At 43.2% G+C, this 26151-nt stretch overlaps 1 protein-coding gene across 7 annotated transcripts in view; it reads left to right on the top strand.

Annotated features, from left to right (window-relative positions):
• Positions 1 to 26151, top strand: part of TRPM2 (transient receptor potential cation channel subfamily M member 2) — a 100657-nt gene that overhangs the window by 7932 nt on the left and 66574 nt on the right. For 2 of the 7 annotated variants that reach the window (XM_083154239.1, XM_083154237.1), the window contains exons 2-3: positions 20866 to 22182; positions 24850 to 24982. The gene's annotated coding sequence lies outside the window, so the exon portion shown is untranslated. Of the gene's footprint in view, positions 1 to 19121; positions 19245 to 20865; positions 22183 to 23498; positions 24983 to 26151 lie in introns of those variants that run through there. The other 5 variants (XM_083154243.1, XM_083154242.1, XM_083154238.1 and 2 more) reach the window with 4 other exon arrangements.

Here is a 26151-nt window from a genome sequence, read left to right as displayed (position 1 = left end):
GGTGCACCACTGACCGTCCCATAAACAGGCACCCACTGGCGTACAGCCACTAGGCGCTCTGGGACACACTCATCCTATCATATAGGCATAGGTCAGTTCCTATCACTACTGCCTTATTCCTTTTGAAATCAATACCAATACCGGTGCGGTCATACTCCCCCTATCCCAATCCCCTTTTCCCACTCAATACATGACGATATACAAAATTCCACGGCTGTCAATATCACCCAGTGTGGGCCATACAGTAAGTGCGCAATATGTTTCGCACTAATAGAACTGCAGACTAGCAGATTACTGTTCACAATGCCACAGCGCTGTATACAGAAATCAAGTCTGGTATGAGATCGGGCTGTGAGGGTTGCAAGTTGGGGGGCTGTTGGTGGGATTTCTAGAATGGTAACTTGCCCACCTTGCATCTAATTCAATTCTTAATTTTTACACACTCAGCACTCAAATTATGATTGAAATTAATATTTGCTAAACACTAATGTACTAGATATGATTTATTAGTGTTTATTCTAGCACCCGCTATCTTTGAAAACCCATGCAGTTCCTGCCTGGGGTGTTGCTTTCTGCTGTGGTGTTTCTAGCACAGGTCTGGTTTGCATATCAGTGCTGATATACAGACCACACTGTGCTAGAAGCACTACAGCAGACAGCGACACCCCAGGCAGGGAAGAGGAACTGCATGGGTTTATAAAGATAGCGGGTGCTAGAATGAACACTATTTATTATATAGTTTTATGTATTCAATTCATATTTGCCTAATCTCCTCTAAATTTCGGGAGGCTCCCAATTTTTCACATCACCCTGCACGAGCAGGATTATCTCTTGCAAACTGCCCGTACTCTAGTGAGGTAATCACAGGTATTCACATGGTGGCAGGGAGGGGGCCTCCATAATTGAATAATAAGTGAAGTGAGATAAAGTACCAACCGAACAGCTCTTAACTGTCATATTTCAAACACAGCCTGTAACATGGCAGTTAGGGACAAAGGGGTAGATTTATGTACCGGCGATCAGGGGAATATGCGCTATCCCCATGCGTTGTGGCAGGGGATAGCGCTTCCCCTGATCTATGACACCCGCTGAGCGGGTGTCTATCGTGCGGCGTTGTGCGGGCAGGAGGCATAGCGCAGCTACGATATTTCTTTTGAAAGAACACCTGGCGGAAAGACCGAAATTTATCTATCGAAGAGCCAATAATTTAAGATCCAAACTAGTAAAAAGCGCCAACCCGGAGAAAAAAAGTCTAGGCCGCATTCTTACGAAGGGCTTTCACCGTTGTGGGTCATGTCCTATGTGTAAAGTACACAAAGATACACCCAAGAAAGTAGATAAGATCATAGCCACGGCGAACGGGAACACTTTCAACATTGACGAATTCATAACATGCAATACAAAGAACTGCATTTATGTAATAGAATGTAAATGTGGATTACAATATGTGGGAAAAACTTCACGGACTTTAAGGGAAAGATGGGCAGAGCATGCAAGAAATATCAAAAAGGGCCTAGAGAACCATCTACTTTCTGAACATTTCAAGAATGTACACAACTGCTCATGCTCAGAAATCAAACAAGTAGTGGGGATCAAAAAAGTCATGGGGAATTGGCGTCAGAAAGGATGTGAAATCTCCCTGGCACAAACAGAGATGAAGTACATCTACAATATGAGTACCCTAACCCCAAAAGGACTCAACGGGGATTTCGAAATTAAATGGTTCTTATAATTTCATTCAGACCATTCCCCTTTTATCACTTGAGGGACTACATTTAATATTTATCATCACCTGCCATCTAGTATAACATATATGGCCGTGCGTTTTATGCCTTTCACTATTAACCCCTACTATACAGGAGTTTTTTTATATTTTGCCTTATGAACATGGCCGCATGAAGCCCCTCCTCCTTTTTCCATTATTCATTATTTTTATTTTCATATTTTATTTTTCCTCATTATTCATGTTTCATTTTAGGTTTTTACATCGGGCTCAGTATGACCCGATATTTGCGTTACTCAGGTCACTTCTGTTTAAAGCTATGTCAATGCCCCTTGGAATACACACTCTCCCCTATCTATATATCCGTGCGTTTCACCCCGCACCTCCCTTCACAGTAGATATTATCTCCAGCGTTCCACCTTTCAAAATGGCTGTGCGTGTCACGTCTCGCACGTCATCAATAGCATCGTGCGTTCCACCATTTAATATGGCCGTGCGTGTCACGTCCCTCACGTCTTTCACCACCGTCTGGTGCCATGGCTGAGCGCTTCAGTCGGAACAGCCAGGCGCGTCGTCCGCCGGAAGGGAACCACATCCCTTGTAACACAGTACAGCGGGAGTTAGCGGGGGGGGAGCCCGCCAGACGGTGCACATTTCCTGATGTGTACAGGAAGTGCACTGACTTCTATACCCTGACATGACCATATTAGGACATCCGGGTTAATAAATAAGTGCTGGCAATTAATTTATATCGTTATATATGGATTTTTTTAAATAAGCATTTGTATGTGTATATGTTATCTCTATGTACCATATATCCTGTAATATTTGAAGTGTGTTTTACTAAGGACATTAATGTATTTTCATGTAACCAGGATCCGCCCCCCAATTACACCACCCACCATGTTTGGGTATATATATCCATCAAGCTATGACTGTGGCACCACCTTGAAAAAGACTTCCTACAAGTCGAAACGCGTTGGTGGGGTGCCACTTCCATTGAAGCTCCTGTTTGTGTGTATAACCGAGTTGCCGCCCCATACCAGTATAACCGTGAGTGTGCTTCCCGGGTTTCCATCTGGCCACTGTTGTGTTCACTGGTTTTTGGAATCCATCTGGCACCGGTTTTTTATTATTGTTTTATAATAAAAGAAGACAAAGTTTTACTCAATATGGATTTGGAGATGTTTTTTACATAAAGAAACCTTGATGAGAGTTCCATCACCTTGATATATGTAAGCAATAAGTAAGCATCATTCGTTGATTGCATAAAGAAACCGTTATATACGGGGTGTGAACCCTTTTTATGTAAGAAAAGTGTAAGCGATTCATAGATCCCGGCACGAGGTGACCCTATAAAAGGAGAAATCCCCCAGTCTACCACCATACAAGGGACATAGAGGAATCCACTATATTCATCTAGCTCCAAGATTCCCTTTTGATATTTGTGGAACTATATTTATTTGTGGACTACTACACATGTTGCATATTTTTTCTTTGTGTCTTTCATGTGAACCACACGGAGTTACAAAGGAACGGACATTATCTAGGATTCCAGTTTGGTAATATAACACCATACCCCAATTGTTTTAATTTATCCCCAGTAGAGCGCTGCACTCCCCAATATTTTTTGTGATATTTCGTACTGCGCGCCTGCCTCCTGCCTAATTTATGAACGGTCAGCATCGCTGATCGTTCCCCCGCCTGCAGCTATCGACTTCGACAGCTGCAGGCAGCGATGCCCTATGCCCACAACAGGGACAGCGCTGTCCCTGCTGCTGGCTCTGAGCTGCGCTGGGGATCTCGCGAGAGTAGCGAGATCCCACGCATGCGCCGTCCAGCCGGCCGGTGGGAAGGAGACAGCGCATCAGTATTAACTGATTGTGCTGGGGCCCGTATTCACTACACGCCTTGCACCCATTACTGGTACACCACTGCATATCCTTATTAAATTAAACGTCACTAATCCTTTTTTTTTTTCTACGATCTTTTCTGTCTTGAAACATTATCAACAACTTTGTATCTCACCACATGATGACGCCAGAGTACTACACAATCTGTAGCTCAGTAGAAATAGTGAGATTATGTGGATTTGTGTTTATACTGTACTTTCCTTTAGTTTAACTTGTATTGTTTGTTTTTAGATCCTGTACTTCCGGTGCTCTATGCTAATACTTGCAATGATACACTGATTGACTAAAGTCAAATATATGTGTCCACCAATAGAGTTAAAGATAAATTAGTACTGACTTGATTGGACATAGCACTTTTATCCACCAAGTGTATCAGTAATTCGACTACCAACATTTCAAATAGCATTTTTACATTACTATGATCCTTAGGTGTGGCATCCCAGACTGCAAGCACTGCAGGGGTTAACAATGAAAAGCTTTAAAAGCCATGCAGCCATATCAGTGTTTGGGGGAGTTTATGGCGCAAACCAATTGTTCCAGTTTTCTTGGACATCAAGGAGGGTTGGATAGGAAGTTTTAGGAAAAAGGACAGTCAGAGAGTATGAACTGAGGAGTGAGAATGGAAGCAATCTCCCTCCTGTCACCTAGCCCACATTACACTGTTACACCATAGTTACCTCCCCTCCTGTATTCTGCAGGAGACTCCCTGACATAGCAGCAATCTCCCTCTCTCCCTCATTAGTCTAGCAATCTCCCTCATGTCACCTAGCCCACATTACACTGTTACACCATAGTTACCTCCCCTCCTGGAGACTCTCTGACATAGCAGCAATCTCCCTCTCTCCCTCATTAGTCTAGCAATCTCCATCATATCACCTGGCCCACATTACACTGTTACATCATAGTTACCTCCCCTCCTGCATTCTGCAGGAGACTGACTCCCTAACATAGCAGCAATCTCCCTCTCTCCCTCATTAGTCTAGCAATAGCCTTCAGCTCTATTTTATATTATCATGATGCAAACATATTACATACAGATATGTCCCTGTTCAGCTTATACAAAGTACTGTAACCACTCTTCATGGCACCTTTTGTGTTTAGTGTGTCTGTGGGGTGTGCGGCACATCCACAATCCATAAATCACATGCTTTGCAGGGTCCCACAGGCACAATGCACTTGCATGCAGGAGTATAGCCACGGTGCTATGGGTTGATATATACTACACCTAACGTTCAGTGGTGGAATAATACTTGCAGACATTTGTGGGAATTAGAGATGTGAGCTGATCCCTGTGTTTTGTTTTCTGGTTTTGTCAAAACCACCATTGTATTTTTGATTAGGACCCGGATTTAAAAAAAAAAAAATTGTATTATTAATCTCAATAACAGTACTTTCCAGTCATTTGCAGTCAATTTTGACAACTCCACAGCTCACAATATTATTCACCAATATTGGCCAAAGGCTGGCTGGGTAAACTACCGGTAAGCAACAGGTATTTCTGTTTAATAATCGGACAAAATGTTTGTTAATCTAATAAAGACGATGACCTTTGCCCCCCAAAGACTCAGCCCATAACAAAAAGAATGGTGATGCAAGATGGAATTGTCCCACCCACCCCTATTTTGTATATTAAAAAGGATATGCACAGTTTAACAAACCAAGCACTTCAGTGACAAGGATTGTAACATTTGTGACTGAAGTGCTTAGTTTGTGTGGGACCCCACAAAAAAATATCATTTTGCTTAATGCAGCTAACAGTGCATCTTCTCTACAGTTGGAATATGTCCTTCTGCTCCTCTCAATCCTTAAAATTATTAGTGTTATTATCATTATCACACAATATTAGATCCTACCCACTGGAATCCACCACCCTATAGATTGTAAACTTGCAGCAGGGCCCTCTAACCCCCAAGTCTGTCTGTTGTTACCCAGTTTGTTTTATCACTGTCTACTATTGTAAAGCGCAACGGAATCTGCTGCGCTATATAAGAAGCTGTAAATATTTAAAAAAATAAATAATTACAGACATCTGTATATTTTGATGTACAATAAAGAGTGGAATTCCACCTGGTAATTACCTCTTGCTTCAGTTGATGGCATGGCAAATGAAGTATTCTTGCAGCCACTTAAATCTTCCACATGCGACTTCTGAATGGTGAAAATGTCCAGACAGCATTTCCTGCAAGCCGGGGGTTGATTCAGTGTGCTAAATGTGGGATTGTGTTCAACTGCATCCAGCTGCAATACTCTTACAATATTGCCTGATCAGAAATGAGAAATTCTGAAGCAATCCTATCAGGGTAAGCTATTTTGCTATGACATCACAGAGTTTTTCTAACAGGTTGGCACCGGTATGCCTTAGTGAAGCTAGTGATACAGAAGTCTCTTGCCTGTGTTCTGTTACATACATATATACCCGGGTTGGGATCATTTGGTCTACAGCGTGATGGTCGACAGTCATTAGGACAACACCATTAGGATGACATGGGGAAAAGGTGGACATGGGTCTAGGTCGAAATGGGAAAATGTCGACATGGTTCTAGCTTGAAAGGTCATTAGTTCGACTATGTCTAGGTCGACAGTTAAAATGTTGACATGGGGTTTTTCACCGTTTTTTTTACCTGAATGTCAACACAGTCGACATGGACACAGTTTAAAGTGCACCGCATCCCCTCACATCGCTCGCTGCACTCACAATGCGTCAGGCACGGTGCCTCGCTACGCTCGGCACACTATTTTATTCTCCCACCACACCCTAGTGGATGGTAGGGCATGAAATATCGCCTGGCGGCACATGTCGGCTCAAAAAACAGTGAAAAACCCCATGTCGACCTAGACACTGTCGAACTAATGACCTGTCAAACTAACGACATGTCGAACTAATGACCTTTCGACCTAGAACCATGTCGACCTTTTCCCATGTTGACCTAGACCCATGTCAACCATCATGCTGTAGACCAAATGACCGCATCCCATACACCCACCCAGCGGGCTGTCACAGTAGTAAAATCTTTAGTTGGATCATTACCTCTTGTTCACATGTCTGTGGCTAAGTGGATAGTGAGCCCAATGGCATTTTATTAGTCAAGATGGTGGCGCCCTGTTAGGAATTGGCTGAAAATGCTACCAGTGGATGAACTCAGTACTCGCCTTGGGATGACCACTGCCCACTGGCCCGCTCAGCATTCGGGAACACAGACTGCAGATAGGTAAGTGCTGAATTCTCTGGATCGTGATACCGACATACAGTAGTGAAGGTGACATTCAACTTGGTTGAGAAATCCGAGTCTGCAACGAATACCCAAGTTGGCGTTTGGATGTACGTATCTGTAAGACAGAAGCATTATAAACCACAATGGGGCAGATGTATTAATCCTGGTGAAGAGATAAAGTGGAGCTAAAGTAGGTGATAACGCACCAGCCAAATATATTAATATTATTTGAAAAATGACAGTTAGGAGTCAAGTTGGCTGGTGCGTTACCACCTTCCAATTTATCTCCACTTTATCTCTTCATCAGGCTGAATACATCTGCCCCATTATTAGAATCAGCATTTTGTGACAGGGGGTATTGTTTGTGATAGGGATATTTTTGGAACGAGGAGCGACAGTGGAACATGAAAGATGATTTAGTCACTGTAGAATTCTAATGAACCAGATCTAACAATACCATTGTAACATCGATTAGAAAGGACCATTTTTACAACATAGTTAATTAACAAAAAAATATATGTATTATCGAAAAGAGATGATCGATGAAAAACAGAATAACAATGACCCTTATTCTGGTTGGTGCGGTAATGTCCGCTTGCATTCGGTCCGCCGATGTTTTGTGTCTGCGCATGTGCAGAGGCGTCTCTGCGCATGTGTGAACGGAACGCACGTCCAAATTCCGCATGAAATGTGTACACTACGAACAGGGGGTGGAGAGGGGCGTGAAGGGCTATTTGGGCTCATTACCATATGTTTACACCCCACGTTTCATGGGCGTTCCCATGAAAATGCTGGGCGTACGTATGGTAATGCGGCCGTGACGCACGTGTAGGGGGCGGACATATGACATTGCCGGATGTCAGCTGCCCGCCTAGATCCCTGCTTTTGCACGGAGAAATGCCCGTGTGGTCTGAGGTTGCGGGAGCTGCCCGCCACTCGGTCCTGCATTCGATGGTCTGGGACCATCGAATGATGGGGGAGGTTCCGTGAGATGGAGGAGGTGTATTCATGAGAAATACACGTGCGGTCCGTTCGAACAGCTTCTTACCACGTTCGGACGGAGTTGGCGATCCGTATGGAAGGCGGGGTTTAGGACGCACGGTCCTGGCCGCATATTCGGATCCGGCCGCACCGATCAGAATAAGGGCCAATGTGTGCCAATTAGAAAAATAAAGAATACTACAAATCTACACTTTAGTAAATTTCCCACAGTATCTGTAAACATACTGATTAAATAAAAACAGGGGTTGGGTACACAGTCAGAACATTCAAAATCCCGATGGATCCCAGGAAGTATTTAACCCTACCCTTATGCCTATACCTAACCCTAACCCACCTCCATCAGCAGTGTAACCCTAACCTCCTCCACCCCTGCAACTTAATCGTAACCCCCCCACCTAATCTCAACCCTCCCCTAGTGAATTTATCAGTGTGATCTGAAGGCAATAGGAAGAAGGAGTGTCCCTGAGGGCACCTAGGAGCGCTGTGGGTATTCCACCTGGTGATTTGGATCCCAATTAGACCCAATATACCAGGCAAGGCTGCTGCTGCTTTTTAGAAGAGGATGTGCTGCCTCTTACAAATTATTAGGAAAAAAAACAAGAAGTGACTTTGTCCCAGTATGGGACGCTGTCGCTTTAAGAATCGCAGTATTGCCGGGGTTAACAATATTACAGACAAGTAATAGTTGAATACTATAATGTATTTATTTAAAAAGGTTATACATATAAATGAATGAAGTGCACTTCACAGTAGTGAATAAAAACACATACAGGACAAACAACATATAACATATAGTGCTGACTATGGATTTGAGGCAATTTTAGCAGGCTTGGAATTAATATGGCATACTGTTAGTTCCTTAGTGGCAATTTGTAATCCATTATAGTTACCAGTCCTAATCACAGTCAATGGTCTCCAACAGTGATTGTAGGTGGATGAGCCTCCTTGTACAGGTGCAAATTCTGTAGGTGGCACGTTTTTCTCCTCCTTTACCAGTGATGTGACTGGAAATATGCTGTCCACTGTAGGGGTGACCCAGCTGGTATTGCCTAGGAAGGACTGGTGTCTAATAGAGCTCAAAAACGCGTTTCTCCGCCTTGTGTGCTTATCGGCGGCTTCCTCAGTTTGAGCTATTAGGTGTACAGGTATCATCTTTATAGTGTGCCGGTTCGCGCGTCTCGCGCCCCCGCACTTCCTTGTTTGTATGCCAAGCCTCGTTTTGGTTTCACTGCTATATATATATGACGGCGGCCATTTTGGTTTCATGTATTCCAAGCCTCATTTTGACTCGATAGACTGTCGCAGCCATCTTTTAGATGTTAATATGCATTTGTATGCCAAGCCTCATTTTGGTTTTACTATTATATATAGATGGATGACGGCATCCATATTAGTTCCGTGTACTCCAAGCCTCATTTTAAACCAATAGACTGTCGCGGCCATCTTTTCTATGTATTGTATTTGGAATACAATGCATAGAAAAGATGGCCGGGACAGTCTATTGGCCATTCTGACTTCAGACATGAAAGGGAATCAGCCAGCAGGGTCTTAAATGTGAGGTGTCTCATAGTCAATGTTAAGGTTGCACTGAGGAGCATTACAGTAATGCCGCAACCAAGTGCCATGTTAGGATTGAATAATTCCGCCCTTGCCCACTGCTTCCCTGCTTTGGTTTTCACTCCATATTGATGTATGGTTAAGCCATATGGTTAAGCCTTCAAAATGAGGCTCCTCCCGAAATTTATATATTGCCCATATAGTGGGATTTCTAGTTACTGACTTGCTTCAGCTTCTGAGGAAGGTTCACAAACTACCTAAGCAATGTATTTTAACTATCATAGATGGTCTTAAAGTATGGGATAGTTCATCTTCTGTACAAAACAGAGGAAGGGTCCGGATTCGGACCGCCGGATCAGCCCCTTAGTGCTGTGCAACCGCATTGATTTATCACCATACAAAGACACAAGGCCAAACACAGAGGTCTGGACAGATCAGTTGATAAAGTGACAGATTGATCTTAATGTTCTGTGCGGTTTGTTACTGCTGAGTGGGGTTTCTGTGCTCTCATGTATAATTGAGGAAAAATTAAAACTTCACAGACTACTTTGGCAGAAACCACAATGAAGAAGTTGACGGAACAATAAGATTCTGTTTGCTTGCAGCGAGCACACGGTGCTGTTCCGGACAGGATAACATGCAAGTGGGAAAGAAGTTGTAATACATGTCATTACCATCCGTGGAACAAAAACATCAAATTAATGAGAATAATGGGGTACAGAAGCTCTTGTTGCACATAAATATTGACGGCATTTTCAATGTATTATGCAATTAATGAAATTGAGATTGCTTTGACATTGGAAATATTGCTTTGGCGAAATTTATTTTAGGTCTTGAAATTTAATTGCCAGGAATGGTAGCATTGTGCTATCACCGTATTGTCCAATCAGCAGGTCCAGACAGATGTGTCTTGTATTCAATCAGCAGGTCCAGACAGATAATGGACCCTTAATAGACCTGGCTAAAGCTGTAACATATTGCCCTCGGAGGACAGTATTATTAATATTAATTGCCTTTAGAGTTTTTTTCCATTAAAAAGGCCTAGCTGTAGAAGTTTTCCTTTACGGAATTAAAGTTTAACCCTTTGAGTTCCAACAGCTCTGTGAGCGATGTGCAAAATATCCACAAAAAAATTCCAGCGTCACTCACATTTGTTATATAAATTAAAAAAAAAATTTGGTGTAGTTATTTTTTTTTAAATATTTCCTACATAAGGTAAACATTACTGGTCATTGGCCCTTATTCTAGTTGAATCGGACGGATGCGTATTTTCGAACAGGAACTGAGTGTTCTTAGCCCCGCCTTCCTTACGGATAGCTCACACCGTCCGAATGTGGTAAGACAAAGAGTGTACGGAGCCTGAGTGGATTTTTCATGTGAACACCTCCTACATCTGTGGGAACCTCCCCCATCATTCGATGGTTGCCGACCATCGAATGCTGGACCGAGTGGTCAGGCAGCACCGAGTGCTCCAGACCACTCGGGCATTTCTCTGTGCAAAAGCAGGGATATGGGCGGGCAGCTGGCATATGTCCGCCCCCCACGCGTTCGTCACGGCCGGATTACCATACGTACACCCAGCGTTTTCATGAGAACGCCCATCAAATGCGAGGCGTACGCATATGGTAATGAGTAAAATCAGCCCTTCACGCCCCTCTACACCCCCTGCTCAGATGGTTCCATACGATCATTTTCTGTACGGATCTTGCGCCGTGTTCGGACGTGTGAGGCATTCGCACATGCGCAGATACGCCTCTGTACATGCGCAAACACCAACCATCGGCCGTCCGTCCGCATTCGGAGCCATCCGACTTAATCAGAATAAGGGCCATTATGATGAATAAAAATGTTTGCTTAGCAATTGTACTTTTATTTGACAAACTCACTTGGCACTCAAAGGGTTAAAAAAATGTATTACATAATAATCCTACAAAAAGCATGAAGAACTTTGAGCAGGCCATTAGGTACAAGTGGAAAATATTTTGGTGAAGCCACCTTATGCTCCCTTGTTCTCTAGCTCCCAGTGGAAAGCTGATGATGTCATGGACATGACTCAAGTTTCCCAATTGGCATGGCTAAGCTCTGTGTATATGGTGACATATAAAAATACAAGCTATACATGATCAGAATACAGATGTGGAAGGGGAAACATCTGTACCCATATTTTTGTGGAGTGTGATACCTCCTCTGTTATATAAAATCACTTGGATGAATTTAAAATACACATCTGTTATGTTTTCTGCACCCATTTCTTAAGATAAAAATATCCTTACACACTACGCTCCTCATTTTAGTAGAGCTCGGGTGGTATCCACAGGAAAAATTTCAACAAGAAACTTAATGCCCCAAACACCCAACATTAGACCCAATTCTCCTGTGAGCCGCCAGGCAGCTCCCCGGGAGGCTCACATACAATTTGGCACTTGATGAGCCAAATTTTACATGTGATAAATCGCTTGTGATTTATCACATGTCGGGGAGCAGGGGGCGGGCGGTGATCCTCATCAGGGGGAGCAGTGGGGCAGGCAGCAGGTCCCTGAGCGCGTAGCTGGCGGATCCGGCGAGTGCTGACCTGGCCGGGCGGTGTGATCACATATATTAGCAGCGCTGCGGGACGGGCTGTAACCTGTCGCCCCCTCTGGCGGCCACCATCTTTTTGGTTCCCTCAGCCTCTTCTGTGCGGCTCCGCCTCCCCTGTTAATAGGCTGACCAATTGCCGCACAGTCCACCTGTTAAGTACTGACTGGCCGGGTTAGACCGGCAGTCAGTACAATGATGTCTAACCCTATGCCTCTTTGCTCCGGTCTGGCTCTGTAGTTCCCACTACAATCCTGTGTGTCTTCAAGGGAAGTCTCTCCTGTGGACTCCACTGCCGCCAATGCGGATTAAACAAGGTTAGCCTCCCAAAGGGGTATTATCTTGCTCATCATTCCCGACGGTTATATCCACGGTTACCTCTGATTGCAGCCACGATCCAATCCAGCAAGGACAGTCTTCTTCATTTATATTCTTTATCCTCCAATCATCCAACCAATCATCCAATCTTCCAACCAATCATCCAATCTTTCAATCCTCCAACCAATCATCTAATCATCCAACCAATCATCCAACCAATCTTCCAATCAACCATCCAATCTTCCAAATGTTTCTTCAGTCTTCATTCAAACATCCAATCCTTCAAGTACCCAATCAAATCCCTTCTTCTTCATTTATTCTTCAATTCTTCAAGCAACATTATAATATTCTTTCAAGTACCAAGCATCATCATATTCTGCAATAACATATTGGACTATTGACTTTTACATTTGCATAATCTACAGTATATCATTTGTGCCATCAGTATCACTTGTTTTGCAAATATCTTTATTAAATCAATTTAATTTTATTCTATTGTTTCACTCCCTTCTGTCGTGGATGCAACATCCTTACATTAAAGCACCCAGCCTCCGTTACACTACAGCTGGTGCTTCTAAGAACGTGACACAGTGGAGCAGAGAAGTCGCCCCTTAACTCAGATAGGTCCACTGACTGGAAAAAAAATTGGCCACACAGTAGCAAAATCAATAAAACAATGGCTCTGATAAAAAAAAGAAACCGCACCAGCCCACAATTAAAAGAAAAACAACACAAAGAACCCCAACATGAAGAAACACCCAACAGGAAGGAAACAAATACACAATGCCCACAATATGAAAAAAAAAACATTGGTCCCCACAGTAAAAACAAAAATAATTGTCCCTATAGGAAAAAAATAAAAACACATTGACCACATTAAGGTGGAAAAAAACACAGTGCACTCTGACAGGAAAAAAACAAACTATATAACCACACACACACACACACACACACACACACATATATATAAATATATATATATATATATTTATTACAAAAAGCAGAGGTGAATCAATTAGCACTTATAAGGTACTTAATTAAAACCAGCAGTATGTCCCAAAGGATGTTCCTTTGTGAAATCACTAAGTCCCATAAATTCGGACTGCAGCTTCCTCCAATGTAATCCCAGGACTCGTAGGGAGATAGTGAATCTGTTTAAAATAGTACTACATAGTGTAAAACCAGTTTTTTAATGTAGACAAATATAACCACACACGGTAACGCCAAATAGGACTGGTACCAAAGGCAAGACAGCTGTGGGCTGGTTACCACAAGATACAAAACATTGTATGCCCAGGCAAAACTCCTACCACTGTCCGGGGCTCTGCAGAAGAACACAAACCAACATCGCAAGCACCGTGTCAGGACCTCAGTCAGGAACAGATGCTGGTGGGTAGCAGCTGGGTCAAGCAGCAGCTAGTGTTACCAAGCCCCACCCTATGCATTTCATCAAGGACTTCTTCAGAGGGCGTGACTGATGATGACTAGCTGCAATTTGGTTTCTCATTCGCCCATAAAAAGATTGGCAAATCGTGCCCATCGCCGTTCCCCGTACTTGTAGGAACCAATCCCCCAGAAACTCAAAGCAGTTGTGAGTAAGTACAAACTCCCAACAGTCACACACAAATTATTTTCTAATATTAGAAATCTGAGGATCTTGGGCTAGAACAGTTCTAATAGCGAAAATCCCCCCTTCATGTGGGATTGCCGTATAAAGGGACTCGACGTCTAGTTGCCCAATTTAGACCATCTACCCACTCAATATTTTTTAACAATTGTAACATATGAGTAGAGTCTCTAATATGGGATTCTAACTTGGGGACATAATGTTAAATAACCAAATCTGCGAATTCTGACACTTTTGATGTCAGGGAGCAGATTCCGGTGACTATTGGCCGTTCGGCTTATCTTGGCGTTTATGAATTTTCAGCAGATGATAGAAAGTAGCCATGTTTGGTGATGTATTATGTAAATATTTAAATTCATCCAAGGAAAGCACTTTAGACTCCAATCCTCTTTTTAGCAGATTTTCTAGGTTACCTAAGAATGGAGCAGTAGGATCCGTGTCTAATCTACGATAGGATGTAGTATCCCCAAGTAACCTATAGGCTTCGTCTACATAGTCCTGTCGGTCCAAAATAACTATCCTCCCACCTTTTTGTGCACTTTTAATCATAAACTCTGTGTCAGTGGACACATTTTTGAAGGCCTCAGTTTCTTTTTTAGTGAAGTTACTCTTATTATTTACCTTATTTATTTTCAGATTGTCAATATCTTTTTTAGCCAATTCCAAAAAACAGGTCTATATATGGACCTTTAGACTCAATTGGGTAGTACATAGATTTTAATTTGAGCCCGCTTAGAGACTCACTTTTTGGGGGTGCAGGGCTATTTTCCCAATTTCATAATGGGGCGTCGGACTTTTTTTAAAAAGTGACGTTTCATGGTTAGTTTTCGTATAAACAAGTTAAGATCTATATACAGATCAAATTTAGTTAGACCCACCGAAGGTGCAAATGACAAACCCTTTTTTAGGACGAATTTTCTTTAGGAGTAATGGAGCCCACACACGCACCGTTGCGGGCGATGCGATGCTGTACGATGGGGTGCGCGCTCCCACGGCACCTCATCGTACAGTACAAAAAGTATGTGCTGCACATACTTTTTGTACTAGCTTTTTCTAGCATAGCACCGCATCGCATCGCATGCACATCGTATGCACAAGGCATACGATGCGATGCTATGTGTGCTAGTTAAGCCCACAACGCACGCCGGGATCGGTGCGTGTGTGGGCTCCATAAGAACTTTTTTGAAAGGTAAAGATGCCCCTAGAGTGTGATGTTAATATGGGGTTCTCATCTTTGGTTGCCTTTCTGCTAAGTCCTGCTCCTCTCTTTCCCCCTCTGTGTCTTTTTAGACTGACTGAGGAATAATTTAATCTGCTTGGAGGTCTGTGGCCGTGTGTTGATGGTCCCTTTCCTAAAAAAGTAGTATTGTCTCCATCATCAGGCACTGACCATAATCTTTAAAACCTGTTATGCACAAATCCTCATTGTTCCCTTTCTGGAAATCTATTACTATTGTATAAAACTCTCCCAGAACCACATATAAATGTGCTTCTATTTTTATAGGGCACCTATGTCCAATTGGTATTCCTGTTCTGATAATTAGTGGATTTCATATTCTTTTTCTATACTGAGCTCCAGGAGTCTCCACAAAGTTATGTCTGTCTCTTTTCCTAAGTTCCTCTGATTTTTTATTTTGCCAAGATCTTATTTCGTTAGTTTCGTAGTCTAATTTGTCTCTATGGTATTTTTTCTGTTTTGTATCAATGACTTTATTTTCAATATTAGTTACCTTTTTATCAATTTCCTCTTTTTTCTTTTTGAATGACTCATCATCTTTATATTTCTCTAACTCAGGCTTAAGTTCACCAAGTTGTTTTTCTATATCCTTCAGGGTTTTCTTGTTTTCTGAGACTGTAAACCTCATCAACTGAAGTGAGTAATCGTCAAGAATCTGGTTCCACTCTTTCATGAATTTTTCATTATCCAAACCCAGGGTTGGCAATTTGTTGAGCATGAGGCCCCGTGGTATCCTCCCACAGCTTAAATAATTGTCCAAACTTCTAATATCCCACCAGATTTTGGTGTCAGAATAAGCAATTTTTTTAGGGTATGAGAAATATTTGTATTATCTGTTATGGGATCACATCTTTCCCGAGTGCAGATTTTTCCATCAAAAATGCGGTTGCATTCTTGCAGTCTCCTATCATTAAGATTATTCCCTCTAAACATTTTTGTAAATATAGGGAACCAAGCCAAATAACAGATATGCCTTTCTAAATAGAAAAGGCACTAATAAAAGCAGCTAGATACACCAATGTGTCCAAAAAACAATAGTATTACAAAAAGCAGAGGTGAATCAATTAGCACTAATAAGGTACTTAATTAAAACTAGCAGAATGTCCAAAGGATGTTCCTTTGGGAAATCACTAAATCCCATAAATGCGGACTGCAGCTTACTCCAGTGTAATCCCAGGACTCATAGGGAGATAGTGAATCTGTTTAAAATAGAACAACAGAGGAGTGTATAGTGTAAGACCAGTTTTTTAATGTAGACAAAAAGATCCACACACAGTAGTGCCAAATAGGACTTGTACCAAATGCAAGACAGCTGTGGGCTGGTTACCACAAGATACAAAACATTGTATGCCCAGGCAAAACTCCTACCACACGAACCAACAACGAACCAATTTTTAATACGGCCGCTTAGTAAATTAGGAATCACCATGTTTTTGAATGGTGATTCCTATTCATATTTTCTGATGGCGTAAAATGTGCCAAAAATACGAATACGAATGTGTATTTTTGGCATAGTAATTGCCAAAAATACGAATACGCCTAAAAAAATTGTATTTTACTATGCAAATATGAATTTTTTAGGCGTATTTTAAGTAAAGTAAGTACATTTCCCCCATTATGTTTAACACCTTCCTGCAATTCTGCACTCATAAGTTTAGCTGGGAAGTATTATTTCTACATATAACATCTTCTTGCATTGTTGCATTCACCGGTTTTAGTTAGTTTTCCTCCTGTTTGCCCTGGAGGTGTTGAGCACCTTATTTCCTTGCAAAGTCTTGGTGGCACCGGGGTTGGGGTGAACCTAATTTACCCCTTCGAATGGCTATTATAGGTGAAGTCTTAGCTCTGCAGGTGCCTATATCCTCTGGAGCTGGGGTAGCCAACCCTAGTCCTCGAGAGCTACCAACAGTGCATGTTTTGCAGGTCTCCTCACAGAAAAGTGATGTAATTAGCTCCATCTGTGGATCTTTTAAAATGTGTCAGTGATTAATGAGTGCAGCTGTGCAGCAGCTAGGTTGTCTGGAAAATGTGAACTGTTGGTAGCTCTCGAGGGCTAGGGTTGGCTACCACTGCTCTGGAGGGATTAACAGAGTCAGGGTCCGGCTCTATGTGCTCTTTTTCTACATTGTGTTGGCCACAGAGGCACATTTCTGGTTTAACCCCAAGTTCACCCCATAGTATCCTAACACTATAAGTTCATGGGTATCCAACAGTCAACTTGAACCATTAAATCTATTACAACCTCCTAATGCGTCGTCCTTCTTGAGCCTGAATGGCTATTATCCGTGTAGCAGATGTAAGATCTGTCCAGTAATACAAAAAAAGATCATCATTTGAATCACAATATAATTATGTACAGATGGAGCGCCGCTCGCTCTTGCAGGGGATGGCGGAAGATTCGCCAGCCGCCATCTCCCGCCAGCCGCCGTAAGGGGATGCGCGCGTCACCTTACAACGGGGCTCCCCCGGGTCCCCGCTGCCTCGCCGAGGGTTGCCCTGGGTCCCCGCCGCCTTGCCCGCCCCCCCCCCCCCCCAACCCTGTCCGTCTCTCTGAAGCGGAGATGGACAGGGTTCCCATCCCCCCGCCGACGGGAAACTGAGACGCGCGTGCATGTGAGACGTGCATGCGTGTGAGATGTGCATGCGTCTCAGTCAGATGGGGCGCCTCTCCGCCGGCGATCGCCAGCGGACAGATTCTGGCGCTGGCGAAGCAATAGTGAGAGGCGCTCCATCTGTATGTAATATCAATCAGTTTATTAATTGTGTTTCAATATATGTTATATACCTATTGGTATATCCATGTGGCTCCGAATATATTGGATAGACCAAGTGCACACCAAGAACCCGTATATTGGAGCACATGAGAAACATTAAACATGGAGTTTTGAATCATATTGTTCCGAGACACTTTAAAAATAAACATAATTGTGACCCGACAGGCATGAAAGTCACTGGAATTGAAATAGTACCTCTAGGAAATAGAGGTGGAGATTGAGATCGTGCTCTTTTGAGACGCGAGACCTATTGGATACTTACTTTGAACACGCAAACCCTGAATGGTCTCAATGAAGGCCATGAAATTACTCCCTTTACAAACCGATAGAAGTCTGCATATGTTTTGCCTAAAATAATTCTTCAGTTTATCAATTATTGAATTTCTCTTCTTCCATAACATGAATCAGTCTTTTAATTTTTAAGTATATAAAAGTCTAAGAAAAAAACATTTTTAAAAAATCCCTAGTTGTTTTTACTAGGCTCTTTTGTTTTAATTCTGAGGTAAATATTAGACATTTTTAAGACATAATGATATAATTAGTGCCTGTATTTTTACCATGAGAAGAAAATGAAAATATGTTGCTTTCGGAATATCTATATATTTTAATTGTCGATATATATGAACATATTTCTCCTTTTGATATATATGGAGATTATTCGATCTTATTAGCAGGCTCACTATGGGGGTTATTCTAGTTCACTCTTTCTGACAAATTCCTTCTTAGTAGCAAAGAAAGACAGACAGACAACATGAAAATACTGCGCTAGGGACTACCTTAGTACAATAAGACTTATTATCTAAATATGAATCACTGGCCAGTGAATATTAAAAGGTTAACCAAAAGGTTATCTTTAAACACAAAACTTAACATTTTACAGCTAGGATGTTAATGTTATAATGGCTTTGCAGAAGGTGTTAATTAACCATTTCATTACAGCAAAGCATGAATGTTAATAACTGTAAGCATATAGAAAAAAAGGGGTAAAAAAATTATAAGTTAAAAATTAGTGGTAACGTTACCAGTCCTGGTGTGTCTGGCCAGACAAAAAATAAAGTCACTCTCTCCGGTCCTGTTAGTTTCCAAACCCCAGTTAAATGTGTTCAGTTGTGACTCCACATTTCTGCATAGCAGGCTGGGGGAGTAAGTTGGAAATGGCTCCTTTCTTGTGTTGGCAGGTACCAATGAGAGCCTCCTTATACTCCAGAAAGGTTTTAACAGATGGACTTATAATGAAGTATTCAGCGATCAGCAATCAGCGATGACCTTCCGGTATCAGCGGCTTCCTCAGATCGGGATAAGGTGTAAGAACAGACTGGGGGTTTAAATAGCGTTAATCTGCCAGTTTGCGCATGTGCAATGGGACAAATTGCGCTTACTTCCGGTATTTTCGGAGGGTGTTCCTTTTGCTCTCCAAGCCTCCTTGTCACATAGTTATGCTATTTGCTACACAGCTCTTCAAGCCACGTTTTGGTACTCTGTCATTCATATAGCTATCTGTCTGGTTTTTATCACCGGCCAATCAGCTAATACTTGTTAAGTTACAGGCTTGGTTTGAAAAATGTCAGGTAGCAGCTGATTGGCCGGTGATAAAAACCAGACACTTTATCACTTCACCGAGCTTTATAAATCTGCCCCTCAGTGAGAGAGCTGCCTCCCATTCAGGTGGCCGCTGATTGACAATCAGAGGGCTGCCCAGTGTTTTAAATAGTTTTTTTCAAATTCTGCAGCCACTGCTGGGCCCCACCACTGTTAGCGCTCCTTCACATCACTGCGCTCCACCACCACCCGCCAACAGCGCTTAAGTCCACGCTCCACCACCAGCGCTCTAGTCCCTGCTCCACCACCAGCGCTCCAGTCCCCGCTCCACCACCACCCACTGCCAATGCTCTGGCCCCCCGAACCCACTGCCGACTGCATTCGTGAGATTGCATGTTTTAAAAAACCACATGCGATCGCTCATGCAATTTGATAAATATTATGTGCAGCACATAATATTTTTCGATGCGACCAAATTGCATCAGGGGACCCATTATTCATGCATACAATCCTTCAATTTATCGCACTGATGTGGTCAAAATTGAAGGATTGCATGCAATATCGTGCTAGTGTATGGGCAGCATAGGGAGGCTGAGGGAACTGGAGTGAACAAATGGATGGATATGTCAGTAGCATTGGAGTGGATGGACACTGTACAATAGATGGACATGGAACAGATACATCAGCGGCACTGGAGTTGATGGACACTGGGCCGATATTTCAGCAACACTAGAGTGGATGGTGACTGGATTGACACTGAACAGATAAGTGTGCAGCACTGGAGTGGAACGACATTGGACATATTTGTCAGCAGCAGCAAAGCTGTGTACATACGGCACACTTATCGCTGGCAATATGGTCGCTGAACGACCATATTGCCAGTGATTGAAGTCTGCACCGGCGATAAATCATCGGGTGCACGCTCCCGTTTTCAACCCCCTAATGGTCACTGGTTGGAGCTGCATGCTCCTCCGACCAGCGACTTCCCCGGCGCCTCTTCTCCCGGCAGTGTGTCATATTCATCAGCGACCATCTCTGGTTTCTGATGAAAACGGGACACAGCAATATATTGCCAGCGATCATATTGCTCCGTGTGTGCACAGCTTAAAGTATATGGAAATTAGACAGATGTGTCAGCAGGTGTAGTTGCACACAGCACAGATCAGTGAACACCGTGGGGTACAGTACTTACGCTACTCCCCAGCTGCACATTTATTTTTTAAGTATTTAACTCTTTATTTATTTTTTTACAAAAAAAACTCACACTGCACACTGACAGTTTATTTATGTAAATGAAAGTAGTTCAAAACACACATTTTTTACTTTTTCAACTTATTTTTATTATTTATTTAAATTTTTTTAATTCTTCTTTTACTTTTTGGATAGACACTGGGCAGCTATATCAGCAACACTGGAGTGGAAATACACTGTTCAGCTCTATCAGCAACACTGGAGTGGAAAGACACTGGGCAGCTCCATCAGCAGCACTGGAGTGGAAAGACACTGGGCAGCTATATCAGCAGCACTGGAGTGGAAAGACACTGGGCAGCTATATCAGCAACACTGGAGTGGAAATACACTGGGCAGCTATATCAGCAACACTGGAGTGGAAATACACTGGGCAGCTATATCAGCAGCACTGGAGTGGAAAGACACTGGACAGCTATATCAGCAGCTCTGGAGTGGAAAGACACTGGGCAGCTCTATCAGCAGCACTGGAGTGGAAAGACACTGGGCAGCTCTATCCACAGCACTGGAGTGGAAAGACACTGGGCAGCTCTATCAGCAACACTGGAGTGGAAAGACACTGGGCAGCTCAATCAGCAACACTGGAGTGGAAAGAAACTGTGCAGCTCTATCAGCAACACTGGAGTGGAAAGACACTGGGCAGCTCTATCAGCAACACTGGAGTGGAAAGACACTGGGCAGCTCTATCAGCAGCACTAGAGTGAAAAGACACTGGGCAGCTATATCAGCAGCACTGGAGTGGATAGACACTGTGCAGCTATATCAGCAGCAGTAGAGTGGATAGACACCGAGCAGCTATATCAGCAGCAGTGGAGTGGAAAGACACTGGGCAGCTAGTGTATATCAGAAGCACTGGAGTGGATAGACACTGGGCAGCTATATCAGCAACACTGGAGTGGAAAGACACTGGGCAGATATATCATCAACACTGGAGTGGAAAGACACTAGGCAGCTCTATCAGCAGCACTAGAGTGGAAAGACACTGGGCAGCTATATCAGGAGCAGTGGAGTGGAAAGACACTGGGCAGCTACTGTATATCAGAAGCACTGGAGTGGATAGACACTGGGCAGCTATATCAGCAGCACTGGAGTGGATAGACACTGGGCAGCTACTGTATATCAGAAGCACTGGAGTGGATAGACACTGGGCAGCTATATCAGCAGCACTGGAGTGGATAGACACTGGGAAGCTATATCAGCAGCAATGGAGTGGATAGACACCAGGCAGCTATATCAGCAGCACTGGAGTGGATAGTCACTGGGCAGCTATATCAACAACATTGGAGTGGAAAGACACTGGGCAGCTATATCAGCAGCACTGGAGTGGATAGACACCGGGCAGCTATATCAGCAGCACTGGAGTGGAAAGACAATGGGCAGTGGATAAACACTAGACATATACCTCAGGAGCATTGGAGTTGGTTGACACTGGACAAATTAGTCAGCTTTTATGGGGTATGGATCATTTGGTCACCAGCATGTTGGTCGACATGCATTTAGGTCGTCATGAGTCTAGGTCGACATGCAGGAAAGTCGACATTAGTCTACAGGTCAACATGGGTTAGGTCCACAGGGTCAAAAGGTCAACATATGTTAGGTCGACAGTCCAAAGGTCGACATGGGGTTTTTCACATTTTTTTGTCCCGAATATTGACACATTCGACATGGGCACTGAAATGTAGCACTGAATCCCCTTGCATGGCTCGCTGCGCTCGCCATGCTTCAGGCACGATGCCTCACTACGCTCGGCTCACTATTTTATACTTCCACCACGCTCTAGTGGATGGTAGGGCATGAAATACCCTTTATTTCACATGTCGGCTCAAAAAAATGTGAAAAACCCCATGTCGACCTTTTGACTGTTGACCTAACCCATATTGAACTAATGACCCTGTCGACCTAACCCATGTCGACCTAGACTCATGTCGACCTTCCTGCATTTCAACCTAGACTCTTGATCTAAATGCAAGTCGAACAACATGCTGGTGACCCAATGACCGTATCCCCTTTTATGTTATGTGAACACAGAGGCGCACGGCACCTACACTACACACTAGTTGTACATCATTATTTTGTGCAAATGCCAAATTTCGCCGCAGACTGACAGCATTTCTATTTCGTAGTGTGTTGTACAAAAACAATTTTAAAAAACTTTTTAGGTACTTGTGTAGTTTGGCGGCGCCCATCGCATCGCATCGCATACCATAAGGCATACGATGGTATGCGATGCGACGCGATATCGCGTGATATTGTACAATGCCATACAATTTTAAAATTGCCATACAATGCGATGCGATTAAACATTGTATAAGCACCCTAATGGGCACCCCCCCGCCACCCCCCCCACTATAAACGTGAACCCGAAGCGTGGCGAGCGCAGCGAGCCCGCGAGGGGCGGTGGTACGCGTCCTCCGACCTTTTCATACCCCCACTATCCACGTCGGTGTGGAAATGAGAATAGAAAGTGTGGCGAGCGCAGCGAGCCACCGAGCCCGAAGCGTGGCGAGCGCAGCAAGCCCTGCGAGGGGACGCGGATACCTGTGAAGGCCGCGAGGGGACTACGATACCTGTGAAGGTATCCGCATCCGCTCGCCGCACTTCGGGCTCGGTGGCTCGCTGCGCTCGCCACACTTTCTATTCTCAACTCCACGCCGACGTGGATAGTGGGGGTATGAAAAGGTTGGAGGACGCGTACCGCCGCCCCTCGCGGCCTCGCTGCGCTCGCCACGCTTCGGGTTCACGTTTATAGTGGGGGGGTGGCGTGGGGGTGCATTTAACATTGTAAGCACCCATTAGGGTGCTTCAAAGCACCCTTTAGGGTGCATATACAATCTTTCATCGTATAGGGGGCAAAAATCGCGTCGCATCGCATGCCATCGGGTGCATGGCATGCGATGCGATTAAAACATTGCGCGATGGAAATCAGGGGCGCCGCCAAAATACACAAGTACCACTTTTTATCATCAGTAACCAGATTTAAACACTATATGGTAATATACATCTTGGTTACATATACTGTATTTGTGGAAATGTATGAAAAAGCCCCCAAGCCATCCTCAAGGCTTCTCTGTGTAGTGGGGGTCCCTATTGCTATATTTAGGTGCAGGGTGCGGCGCAATCCTTGCAAGTCCTCGACTCCCCCAACCCCCTTCCCCCCCCGCAAGGGAGATGTCACGACTCATGCTGCTTTGTGGCATTTTGTCCCGTGGCCATAATTATGTGATTGCATGTGTACAACATCCTGTACCACTAATGTGTGGCCTGCTCCTGTCCTGCCCCTGTTGGGGTGGCTGGACACTGGACAGATACATCAGTAGCACTGGAGTGGATGGGCACTAGACAGATCGGTCAGCTTATACCTTATGTGAACGCAGTGGGGCACGGCACCTACACTACACGCCAGTTGTACATAAAAATGCTAATATTTACTATTAACAATGTGTTTGCAAATGCTAAATTACATTTCAGATTGACAGCACTTCTAATAATGCAAATTAAGTGTGTGTGGGGGCTGAGCCAAAAAAAAAATTCCAAACAGTATTGAATAGGCGGAGGGCACTATTTTTCCTGTCGTAGGGACTGAATACCGCCCGTAAACTATTAAACGCCAAGAATCATATATCATATTAAACTTATGAAAATCACTCATACAAAAATAAATATTTTATTGATTTAGAAAGAAAACGTATATATTATGCTACATCATATGCAATAATGCAATATCCTTATAATAATAGAATGACAGTGCACCTTTAAGCCAGTGTCATTGCACCAGAGCCAGGATGAGACTGCATACCCAGCGGAATGCAGCAAACCTGCCAGGTAAAACTTGATACTGTATCCTTGTAATAACAGTGGGATGTAAATGCTAATTGCCGTTGGATCAATAAGTTGTGAGTCACAGCAGCAGCATCCGTTATCTCTCTGATCCTATGGTGTACTCTCCTCCTGCACTGCAGCTGTGTCCTATACTAAGATACAGACTACGTGATGCAGCATCCCATGCTGCTGGACCCCAGCCAAACACGCCTCGTAAATGCAGCATTCTAGAAAGGCCCTTGGGTAATGCTGCTTGGGGGGCACACTCTGACCCATTAACACCTTTTTTCTATTTCGCTGAAGATCATCTGTCTGGAAGGAAAAAAAAAAAAAAACAGGAGAGGAGAGGAGCTTTAAATTGGAGTCTGAGGAAGATGCGGCTCATTTGTGAGAGATCTCCGGAGAAGGACACGTGAGACAAGTACAAGTCCAAAAGGTAAAACTTACATTTACTCCTTTGCATTCTATAAGTGATACTGGAATAAACACAATGAATCATTTTTCCTCCAATAACAATTCTTGTGCAATAGTGGTGGCTGATTGTTATAATATTGTTGCACCATGAAGAACTAGGGCCTGTGTGCTGGCAGCTGTGATACAGAACATTTTTTCTGGGGTGTATTTCTATTCAAGTTACAATGCAAACTGTACTGTACAGGGTTAACGTATCCATGGCGCAGTATACAACTCACTTAATGATGTCAGAGCGAGGGACTGTAATATGTGTTCTGATACAGAATCGTCATAAATGGCATATGATTAACTGTATAAATGAATATTACTGACACAAGTATCCTAGCTTCATCTGTGTCCTGACGTCTGCACTATTCAGAATTATTAATCATTGCTTGAGAAAGATATAGTCACACTAGGGTGACCAACTCATCCCTTTAATCCGGGACACATATTAATTATACAGGTTCTGTGGCAGTTTAAAACCAGGTGAAAGCCAGCCACAGAACCTGTGTAATTAATATGTGTCCCGGATTAAAGGGATGAGTTAGTCACCCTAAGTCGCACAGTTATAAATGTCTCTCTCTCTCTCTCTCTCTCTCTCTCTCTCTCTCTCTCTCTCTCTCTCTCTCTCTCTCTCTCTCTCTCTCTCTCTCTCTCTCTCTCTCTCTCTCTCTCTCTCTCTCTATATATATATATATATATATATATATATATATATATATATATATATATATATATATATATATACTATATATACGCACACACAAACATACATATATGCTGTATACTGTAAATTAACTTTTGTAACTTTTATCTTTATTATGCTGTACTCGGCCACACCCACACAGTGTGATTGGCTGGATGCTGTGAACTTTTAAGCACCACAGAATTTTACAGGAGCTGAAGTTGCCTTTATGGGAGTTACATAAGATTGACTTTGAATTTGCTGATATGGTATAAAAGTCCCTATAAATCAGCCAAAAGTGATCTCTTTGTTCCAAGCTTTTGCTCGGTGTTATCCTGAGTGCGCCGGTGGTTAACACCATTGAAATGGGCCCATTTGTTTGTTTGCTTGTATTTGTTTTTTGCAAAATATATTTATTGGTTTACAGCAATAGAAAAAACAGTTAAAGGGTCTCTTCACTTCAA

This window comes from Crinia signifera, chromosome 7 (genome assembly GCF_055691185.1).
Source record: "Crinia signifera chromosome 7, ASM5569118v1, whole genome shotgun sequence".
Lineage (NCBI taxonomy): Eukaryota > Metazoa > Chordata > Amphibia > Anura > Myobatrachidae > Crinia > Crinia signifera.
Note: the sequence above shows the minus strand (reverse complement) of the source record. Positions and strands in the feature narration are given on the sequence as shown.